Raw genomic sequence first — 10,886 nt, 5'->3', positions numbered from 1 at the left:
AAGTTGAGATTTTTGAAGCAATAAGGGCAAAACAGATGACATATCACTCAACTTAGACTCTGAAAGAGAAGTCATCACAGAAAACAGGGAAAGACTTAATTTAAATTGGCCTCAGAGGCCATTAGGATTCAGGGTGACTCCCTGATTTTCACTGCTGTCTCTCGTTTCTGTTTAATCTCTTCATTCTTCTCTCCTCTTAAAACATTACTGTATCTTCTACTTCTCACTTTGTGTCAAATTCATATCTTTTCAGACTTGCTACTTCCCTCTCAAACATTGTTAGTGTTAGCGGTAGTCCTATTGGTCTGTGTGTCTCCTCCCCCTCTTCTGACATGATTAAACAGGTAATAGATGACGCCTTTTTCCCATCTACCTCGGGCCAGAGCCTTTGACATAGAGGCTAAACTTGGTTTTACCAACATTGCTATCCTCGATGACACCAGTAACATTATGATGAAGCAGTGAGAGATCACAAAAGAAAAAACAAGTCAAGACGTTTGTCGATGTAGATGTTCAGGTAGAAACATATCTTAAACTATGAAAGGAAGTTTCCCCACCTGAGTTTACCAGCCCATGTTTCCCAGGCGACTAAACAAGGTGATACCTTGGCCTTAATCTACAAGTCTATTTCAATGTTACCTCCAAACTTGATACTACTTTTAACTCCAAACCATCTCCAGTAGCAATACATTCTTTCGTCCAGGCAACAAACTTCCACCACTCAATTTTTAGTAGAATTTGGAGGATTCATCTCAGACCTTGTTACTGATGAGATTTTAATTACAGGTGACTTCAATATTTACCTGAATAAGGCCTGTGATCCTCTTAGTGAAGTCTTTCGGAGCCTTATTGGTTTCATTCAGTTTGCGTGTGAACCTCTCTGCAGTGTTAACGCTCAACCTGATTCTATCTCTCTCTCTCTCTTCCTGTCCTCTCTTTCTGTTGGTGGACCATCAGCTGTCCTGGGACCTCTCGTCCTCTCTCTCTCTCTCTTACTTTCCTGGCAGCCAATACTTCATTCCAGATGTTTTGACTGTGGATCTTCATCCTTCAAGAGTTCCAGCCTCTTCCCTGTCTCTCTCTCTCCCTCTATGTGTTTGTTTCCTTCACCTAGACGTGTGAATGATGTGCTTGGTTTTTTACCTCTGGTGTGTTTGTGGAGTCTGTCCTCTGTCCAGGTCTTTATTGTGGAGAGGAGGTCACGGAGCTCAGGTCCTGTCTGTTGGTGGCAATATAATTGCAATCGATACTATTAGTGAGAAAATTGTCAAACACATCAACTGCCCTAAAGAAAACTATGATCTGTTGAGCTGGAACACTGCAGCTGGACTTTTACTCATTACACCTGCAGATTCACAAAACACAAAGAAGTGATCTGTACGCACAGCTTCTTGTTTCCTGACCATGTGTTGATACTGAATGAATGTTCAGATGAAGAACTAAGAAGAACACAGTTGCTTTACTCTGAAGATGTTAGAAGTTGTCTGTGTGGTGAAGGCAGAAAGTGAAACTTTCTTCCCAAATGTGTTTGGACTCTTTGGCCTTTTGGAAACACTTCCACTGACAACTGCTCACGTTGAGAGAAGTGTTTCAAGAATCAGGAGAATTAAAGACTTAAGATGGAGCACAATGACATCAAAGTGACTCCAGAGGAGGTCCTGGATATTTTCAGCAGGAAAGAAAAAGGCTGAGCCAAGTGTTATGTGGTATGCAGCTTTTTGTCATTATTCTGTGTTTCTTGATATCAACATGGGTTTTTGGGGGTGAATCACCGTTGTCTAGTTTTTAAATCCCAATAATTGAATAAGTTTACCTCCCTACCTGGACTGAAAAATGTAATTTTTATGGCTAATTCCTACATTAACATGTGAATGATTCGTTGATTGTGCCTGGTTTCTTAGAGCATTCTTCATTTTGAGACAGTAAGAACACATTGAGCTTTGTGTTGTGTCTACACTGAGCCAACACCTCGCAGCACAAGTGGATGGAGGGTGGGGGCAAAGGGTGAGTGGGACAGCCCCAGGGCCCAGGCTCAGTAGGAGTCCTTACTGAGCTACTTTCTGGCTCGACCGCAACAGCAAATGTCTGTACCTGACTGACTGATGCTGATTGAGGGATGACGTTACGCTATTGGTCGGTTTAATGCGATGTACTGTGTGGTGAAGCCACAGTGTAACTGTAACATTAACTGATGAGTTTATTTAATTTATCTAAGGTATAATGGAGAGAAAGAACCAATCAGTTGAATTAAATCACCAACAGTTTGACTACATCTTGTGCTCTTCTAACATTTCACTTCTTGTCTTGTTCGTCCCTTCGACAGAACCATGATGATGATGATAGAATCTAACGCTAGCACCACTAGCATGACAGTGGCTAACAACAAGGCTAGCATCGCTGAAAGCAGATCATGAAGGGACCATGCTATGTATAAGATAAAATTTGTTAAACTGTTTATTATCTGTATGTTATGGATTATATTATTGTATGAAGGATTGTCGGATACACAAATGGACAAGACTAAACTACAGCAGGCTGAGCAGGGACAACTGGTGAGTGAAACATCCATAATTCGTCTTTATTAACTGGTACTGTCTATTCTATTTCTGAATAAGTGTAACTGTGTTTAGCTGCACTTCACTGTAGGTTCAGGCAACCCCTCGACTCTGCGTTGTGTGCGGAGAATGAGGGGCAGGGGGCTTGCTTATCTTTATGTTAGCTCAGAGGCTAACTAGCTAGCTTAGAGCGTGCGATATGCTGTTATTTTTACATTTCAGCACTTAAAAAGTACAGAGACCCACTCGTAATTTTTCTCATGAACGTTTATACAAATCACAGTGCACATATATGTTCACACGATGTACATATGGACATTACTACACTATATTTGCACACCATGTCTCAAAGCTGCCAGTGGCATATATCTACTACCTCCAAGAGAGGGCGCCCTTGAACATGAACATAAATTTGGCAATTACAGCAAGTGGAATCACGTGCTATATATAAACTCTGTTACCTGTATAGTGTCGTAGACCACCACGTGTATTTTATGTTTATGTTATCCCTGTGTAACACGGATGTGGTGCTGAGGCAGAGCACCTGCCTGTCAGCATCCATCAGAGGGGATGCTGAACTGCCTGTCAGTTGATGCTCCCCTCCCTTGGGCCCCCCTTCAGAATTCTCTGCCCCCTCTGTGCTGGGAGTCTAGCTCCGCCCCTGCTTCATCTATCACCAAGGTAAATTATCTAATCAAATGATTTTATCAGTTCAGAATTAATTCAAGTTGGACCATTATAAAAGCAACTGTAGGCTAAATATGTGGCGTTTCACACAGTACATTGTCATGTGTTACACATGCATCTCAGTTTTCATTAGTGACAGTGACAGATCTATATCAGCTGCAGAAAATCAACCAGAGAAATAAAGTGGATCAAAGCAGCGGGGCAATGTAACTGTTGTTGACTGAGGCCCAATCACAGATGAACCGGAGAGCCGCTGACCAATCCCCTCGCCTTGAACTTTCAAAGAGCTTCACGCTGAGAGATGGGCTGAGGGTTGAACTTGTGCGCGCGCTCGAGTGTGTGTGTGTGTGTGTGTGTGTGTGTGTGTGTGTGTGTGTTTGTGTGTGTAGGAGTGACTCCCCTGTATAAAATCTAAGAGGGACACAGACACAGATACACAGAGCACAGAGGGAGTGTGTGTTGTTTAAGTTCCTCTTTATTTTTTCTTAAAGAAAAGTCTGTAAAAATTAAAATTGAAAAAGCGAAAGGAGCACAAAACTTTTCCACCTCGGACAACCATGATGTTCCCCTGCAGCGCTCTGCCGCCTCCTCTCTACCCGGGCTTACTGCGTCCTCCCGCTGCCCTGTCCTCGCCCCTGACCCGGTCACTCCGCTCAGGCTTTCTGGTGGAGGATCTCCTCCAGCTGAGCCAGCCTGTCAGTTACATTCATCGGACTTTCTCTTCCAGAAATCCGGGGGACGTTCTCCCGCTCAGTCCGCGGCTGGGCGCCTCTCCCCGGGCGTTAGGACCCAGCACAGAGCGCTCTGTGCTGCAGAGCTCCAGCCAGCAGACCCGCAGCAGCCACGGCTCTCCGCAAACTGCCTGCCCGGACTCCGGCTACCTCAAGTTCGGCGTCAATGCGATCCTGGCACCGTCCACACGAAGCGGTGAGCATGATGAGAAAATAATTGATGATGGATAGTTTATGATTTTCGATTTTTATTGCAGTACTTTTATTACTACTACTGGGGCTACTCCTAGTAATAATAACAAATAATAATAAAAAATGATTTATATTTATTATTATTATTATTATTATTATTAGTCCACCAGCATTGCAAATGTCACTCTCACTATTGTTGAAAATGTGATACAACTGACCAAAATACTGATTATATAAAAAAAATATCAACAATATATTGACTCTGTTGAATCTTAAAACATATAATTAAGTTGCATTAGACTTCAAATATCATTTTGCTGATGTGCATCAAATATAACTTTAAAATGTGTATTGTTTCAACCAATACAGTCATTACTATAGGCCTTTGTTTTATTGAAATATATAATAATAGTATAAGAAGCTATAATTGCTTAATATTTATCATTTTGATACATTTCTATGTGTTTCTGTTCCTGTTATTTGTCCTGCTGAGAAGTCATTTTGTATTATTTCTCTGTTTGCTCCTCCAGTCCAGAGTTTTCAGACCAAGTCCTTCCCTTTGCCTTTCTTTGACGGAGGCCTCCATCCCTTCATCAGAGCTACCTATTTCACAGGTAGGTGGACTCACCACTGCTCTATATTGCCATCAGTGTTTTCAGAGCTCCAGGACAGATGCTGTTCATTTATAGTCAAATCATATACAATTTATAAGAGAGAACAGCGCCGCATTCACCACTTATTTATGTCTATTTATTGCATTTAAATCTCTGCATCACTTTATATTGGACGTTTATCTAATGATAGAAACCTCATGTTGCCATTCAGCTCATATTCACATCTGTTTACTATAATGCACAAACAGACGAAATCAGCACTTCTCTTCTGCTCTGACTATCGTTCACTGTCCATTTGAATCCTCTTATTAATACTAATAATAAACACCTCATTTGCAGTTTGCCGTCACTTTACCCTTTATTTTTGTTAAAAGAAAAAAAATAAACAGATAATCCTATGAAATAGAGTATGGTAAAAAAAAAAAAAAGTTTTCTTTAAACTATCATTTTTATAAGGTGGAATAAAAATATTCTTATTATCTAAGAGAGTAACAACACTTGATACATCTGCAGGATTAAATAATGTGTATGATTCAATGGTTACTTTGCCAGATTTCTATCTTTCACAGCTCATTCTGCACTTTGAACAGAAACTTTTTCAGAGGAGATTTCATTTTCCTCTGCCACACCCACACCTCAAAGTCTCAGTGATGAGTAGGCCTACATTTATAACATTATTATACTTTTCATAGAGACTGAAAAAGAGTGTTTGGTAAAAAAAGAAAAAAACAATCCAAAAGCAGTTATAAATTAATTATACAGAAAATATTTTTGCTAGCTCTTTACACTGATTAGTTATGTCATATTATTGCAACTCAGAGGGTGTTTTCATACATGCATATACATGTTAATAAAGATGACGGATTAATTAACTATAATTAAACTAATTACTAATGATAACTAACTCATGGTGTAACATATTGTTTCTATGTGCCTCACAGTCTATGATTCAAGGAACATTTCAGACTCATATTTATTAATTATATTAATTATTATTATTATTTATATTAATTTGTTAATGAACTGATATATAGATGTGATTAATAATGTACTTTGAATAAATAGATAATAAAAAAAGTAGTCCTTTCCCCTGTGAACTTTAATCTCTGACTATAATTACTCACATTAAAAGCGATGAAACTGAAAACACCCTCGAATAAACGGTTCAGCTCTTAAAGTCTGGATTTTACAGCTTCTCAAACTGTTTGTGAAAACACATTTGAGCCGCTCATGCAGATGGTTAGGTCTGAGCTGGCTGTTTAAAGACGTCGTCAGCCTTTTAGCATGGGAATACCCCGGACAGCCTGGAAACAGCTCTGCCAATTTGAAGGCCTATTTAGGCGATACACTGACTGCTGACATTAGCACCAGTTGTCCTAATCTACAAATTAGTCCAGTTTGTCACGCTTCAAATATATTAGTGCCGTTTGTCATGGTCTAAATGTGAGGCGGGTATCTTCCCAGCTCAGGAACTCGGCGCCTCTTCACGCGCCGTCGTTTTCCCACCAAGCCCCTCTGCCTGCCCACAAAGCTCCCAGCACCGTGACCAATAGGAGCCAAAACCACACACACACAGACACACGTGCGCCTACACACACACACTCACACACACACTCACACGCACACGCACACATCTTGAAGGTTTGAGCTCGCAGCGTTCCTCACAGGATCAAATCCATGTGAGATTTGATTTGATTTAGTTTCTAACTGATCAGCAGATTAATAAATTCTACAAAAAGAAATAAAATCAGTTTTGTATTTTCAGACAGAACATCTGGAATAATAGTTACAGCAGGTGTATAACACTGAACAGCCCGACCTCTGTGTAAAGCCTGAGTGAGGACTTTCTAACAGCTCTACATTATACTGACCTTTCTTTAATGGGCCTGTAATATACTGGCCTGTCGACGGCCTTTTCCACTCAATTCATTACAACACAATCACCTTTCTCTCTCCATTTGCAGCCTCTAACAATCCCCCTTCATGCTTCATTAGAGGCAGTGTGAGCGGAGCTTTGGAGAGCCCGTCTTATTAGCATAGGCTCTGTTTCCACTGCCGGACAAATTGGGCTTTTAAATATCAAATTTCAGGCAGATCAAGTGTATTACAGGCGGCATCAGGGAGTCTGTTGGCTGATGGTGGAAACAGGAAGGCCTGACGCTTTGACCAATAAGAATCAACCTGTAAAAAAAATTAGGTAGATTCTTTATTGTCATTGCATTTAAATACACAACCAAATTAACATTGATCCTTTTAGCAGTATATATTTAAAAAAAAAAAAAAAATATATATATATATATATATATATATATATTAAATAAATAATAAAATCATGAAAAAATAAAATAAAAAAATAAAATAATATGCTTAACAACATCGTCGATATAACTATAAAACTATTAAACCCTGTGCTAACTAACCCTAACCCTAAAAAAAACAAATGAAACACTTCTCTCCAATCATGTTAGGTTAGATTAGGTTAAAGTTAGGTTGGGTTAGATTAAGTTAAAGTTAGACTTGGTTAGGTTAGGTTAAAGTTAGGTTAGGTTAAAGTTAGGTTGGGTTAGGTTAGGTTAGGTAAAATTACTTTGGGGACTATGAACCTTCATCCAGAGGGAAGGATTAACATGTAAGACATGTACACAGTATATATGAATTAAAAGACCTTTAATGCTTTGACCTTAATTATAAATACAAGCAGGTGAAATGGTGGGGGCTCTGAATTATGACCTCAGTACTTTTGATATGTTCTGGAGGAGAATCTGTATTCTCAGAGTTTGTACACCCTCATCAATTTTACATTATCAGTCAGGTTCAGAATGCAGGGTAACACCTCTGGTCCTGTATGTGATCATGGGGCAGATCCAGATCATTAAACCTCTACCCTCTCTTGTGTGTTTGTCCCTCCAGCCTCCTCCTCTGTGATTCCTGTACCGGGGACGTTTTCATGGCCTCTGGCCCCCAGAGGGAAGCCCAGGAGGGGCATGCTGCGGCGGGCCGTGTTCTCAGACCTGCAGAGGAAGGCCCTGGAAAGAACTTTCCAGAAGCAGAAATACATCAGCAAACCAGACAGGAAGAAACTCGCCAGTAAACTTGGACTTAAAGACTCACAGGTGGCCATGGAGGATTTGATTTGTGATTTCATTGCTTTATATAATGAGCAAGAACAAACTTGTTTATGCTTCATTGCTCTTATATTGTGAATTTAAAACTAGCTGTGATTCTGGCTGGTCGTGTGACTGACATTGTTTTTCCTCTGTGCCCTGTGCAGGTGAAGATCTGGTTCCAGAACCGCAGGATGAAGTGGAGAAACTCTAAAGAGAGGGAGCTGCTCTCGACGGGCGGCTGTCGCCAGCAGACCCTCCCCACCAAGACCAACCCCCACCCAGACCTCACTGATGTAGGCAGCACCTACTGCCAGAGGCTTGACAGGACTGCACCCACCAGCCAAGTACAGCTGGACAGCCAGGAGTCACACCTTCACCACCACCATCATCATCATCATCACACAATCCTTCGTCTCCGTCAGAGTCCAGCAAAGAGTCAGACAGTGAAGAAATCACAGTCTCTTAAGAACCTGATAGAAGAGTCTGATGAATGGAAGTAAACACCAGAAGTGCTTGAACCTGCTCGATTCATAGCTGTATTTTCTCAGCCTCAGTGCCATGTTCCTGTACAGAGTTTGTATTACATTATATGTAGTTCAGTGTATCTATATACATTTAATAAGGTATACTGAGCTGTTTTAGATTTAATATTTGTAGATTGAAATGTTTAACTCTTAAATATACAAATTGTTCTTTTCACACATATTTGTATTCTTTATATTTTCTCAAATAAATAATAAATAAATAACACGTTTCGTTTAGTGTTGATGTTAAGTGTCCTACTGATGTGAAACTACTGGAACTAAACAAACATAGGATGATAATCATTGGCTTGGCTTTGGTTTAAGGTTGAGGACAGTCGTATAATCCCACTGCTGTGTCCAGTAGAAATCCCCTGATGCCACCAGAGGTCGCTGTATCTGAGGTTTACTGCACATTAAAATGTAATATATTTACAAAAGTATTAAGAGCCTTAATTCAGTAGTTTAGCAACAATTACATCTTCAAGTCTTCATTTACAAGTCTCTACCAGATTTACTCACCAGGATTTGGGCAGTTTATCACATTCTTCCTGACAGATCCTCTCAACCCTCATCAGACTGGATAGGATGTGTGTATGAGCTGCCATCTTCAGGTCTCTCTATAGATGATCTGGGCTCTGGCTGGGGCACTCAAGGACAGAGACTTGTCCCAAAGCCTCTGCAGTGTCGTCTTGCCTGTATGCTTGAGGTCATTATGGTCACATGAATTCTGGAGCAGATTTTCTTCTATTTGGCTGCATTTATATTTCACTCAGTTCTGACCAGTCTCTCTGCCCCTGCTGCTGAGAACCCCCCCTGCCATAAAGTCCTGAGATGGTTGTTCTTCCAGCAGTTTCTCCATCTCTGCAGAGGACTTCTGAAGCTCTGATAGAGTGACCTTTGGGGTCTTGGTCACCTCCCTGACCAAGGTCCTTGTTGCCCGGTTACTCAGTTTGAGTCCCGGTGGTTCCACACTTCTTCCACTTCACAGTTATTGAGGCCACTTTGCTCCTGGGAACGCAATGTAGATTGAGTATGGTGATGATGAAAAATATCAATTTTATCCATTTAAAATTAAATCCACAACACAATAAAGTGCAAAAAGTAAAGCCTGAATCCGCTGTACATGCAGATTCCTACTTCACTGTTTATGGCCTTATGAAGGCAACAATATCGATCAGTGTCAACTTCTGTAAGGATGTGATCAGATTTTAATGGTGTCACATCTGCCTCACTTCATACACAGGCTTATTATCTGAGAAACTGAGGACGTCCATGTTGTAATTGATGCACTGCTACAGGTCGCAGGGACATGAGTCAGTGATGTAGATGGATGAGACACCTGTGAACTGTTGACTGACCTAACTGAAGTTAGTTCTGTTGAGGAGACTTCTATCATAGATGCGTGTAAAACCAATTCCCACTGCAGTTTTAATGTGATATATTTGACAGATTATTTATACTGCACTGAAGTGAAAAAAGGGGGGAGGGTGTTCTTCAGTATAAATGTGGAAAATAAAAGAATATATTCTTGTGATAAAAAAAGTGCAACTATATGTTGTGGCATTTCTAAATCTTTTTCTTAGAGTGATTTGATCGGCTATAAAGGAAGTTAAGTTTTATTTGTAAAGGACTTTTCAAAACAAGAGTCCCAAAGTGTTTCATAATAAAAGCAATTGGCACAAAATATGCAGTCAGGACAGACAAACAAAACAAAACAGAAACACAAAAAGTTAAAGAAAAGATAAGAAAATATAAATAAATTTCAAGGAGTTCTTAAAAATGTGATTCGATCTGGATGATCCAATTGTGTCCAGTCTTGGGTTTTGGGTCTCCCTTCAAATAGAAGTCTGGGAACATTCACCTGACACTGTTTAGCCAAACTCAGAGACTTCAAGTTACTGTATTTCAGAGGTGTACTCAGGAGGTTTAACATGTTCAGGCTGAAACTAACTAAAATTTTACACTGGATTCTAAACTCCACTGGCAGCTGACAGAGAGAGGCCAACACTGGGGGTAGGAGCTCCTGCGATTCGCCTTCAGACGACGGCTGCAGCATTTTGAACCATCTGCAGACGAGTTACACAACTCCTTGACTCAGTATTAATCTAGTCATGAAGACACAAATAGTGTGGATCAGTTTTCCAGGACTTCTGAAAAACTGGATATCTGATCCTAGAAATATTAAATAAGAAAGAGTATGATGCATGTTGAAACTTTCCAAGTGAGAACAGAAAAATTCAGACAACATTGCAAAGTCAAAAATCTGAAACCACTTTCCTTAATGAGAAGGTTCTGAGAATAATGAAATGAGCTTCCTGCTGCAGGTTTTAAGAACCAACTTCCTGCTTAGCTGCATCAGTTCAACACAGCAGCAGCCCTCCAGACTACAGTAGAACACATGAAAAGAATAACACAAAGAAGACAACTCCGTTTTAGATGAATTCACACATAAATAAAAAGAGCATAGTCACAGATG

At 40.2% G+C, this 10,886-nt stretch overlaps 1 pseudogene across 1 annotated transcript; it reads left to right on the top strand.

Annotated features, from left to right (window-relative positions):
• The first annotated feature begins 3,694 nt into the window (after positions 1 to 3,694).
• Positions 3,695 to 8,605, top strand: LOC111647793 (homeobox protein DBX1-B-like; annotated as a pseudogene). Its single transcript, XR_015436578.1, has 4 exons — positions 3,695 to 4,169; positions 4,696 to 4,779; positions 7,690 to 7,892; positions 8,051 to 8,605. The product of XR_015436578.1 is annotated as a homeobox protein DBX1-B-like (transcript).
• The last annotated feature ends 2,281 nt before the right edge of the window (positions 8,606 to 10,886 follow it).

The sequence above is a fragment of the Seriola lalandi genome, unplaced genomic scaffold (assembly GCF_002814215.2).
Source record: "Seriola lalandi dorsalis isolate HSWRI2012SDOR001 ecotype SW California unplaced genomic scaffold, Sedor1 jcf7180002055008, whole genome shotgun sequence".
NCBI classification, from domain to species: Eukaryota; Metazoa; Chordata; class Actinopteri; order Carangiformes; family Carangidae; genus Seriola; species Seriola lalandi.
The sequence above is the reverse complement of the archived record's forward strand: the minus strand, read 5'-3'. Positions and strand labels throughout refer to the sequence as shown.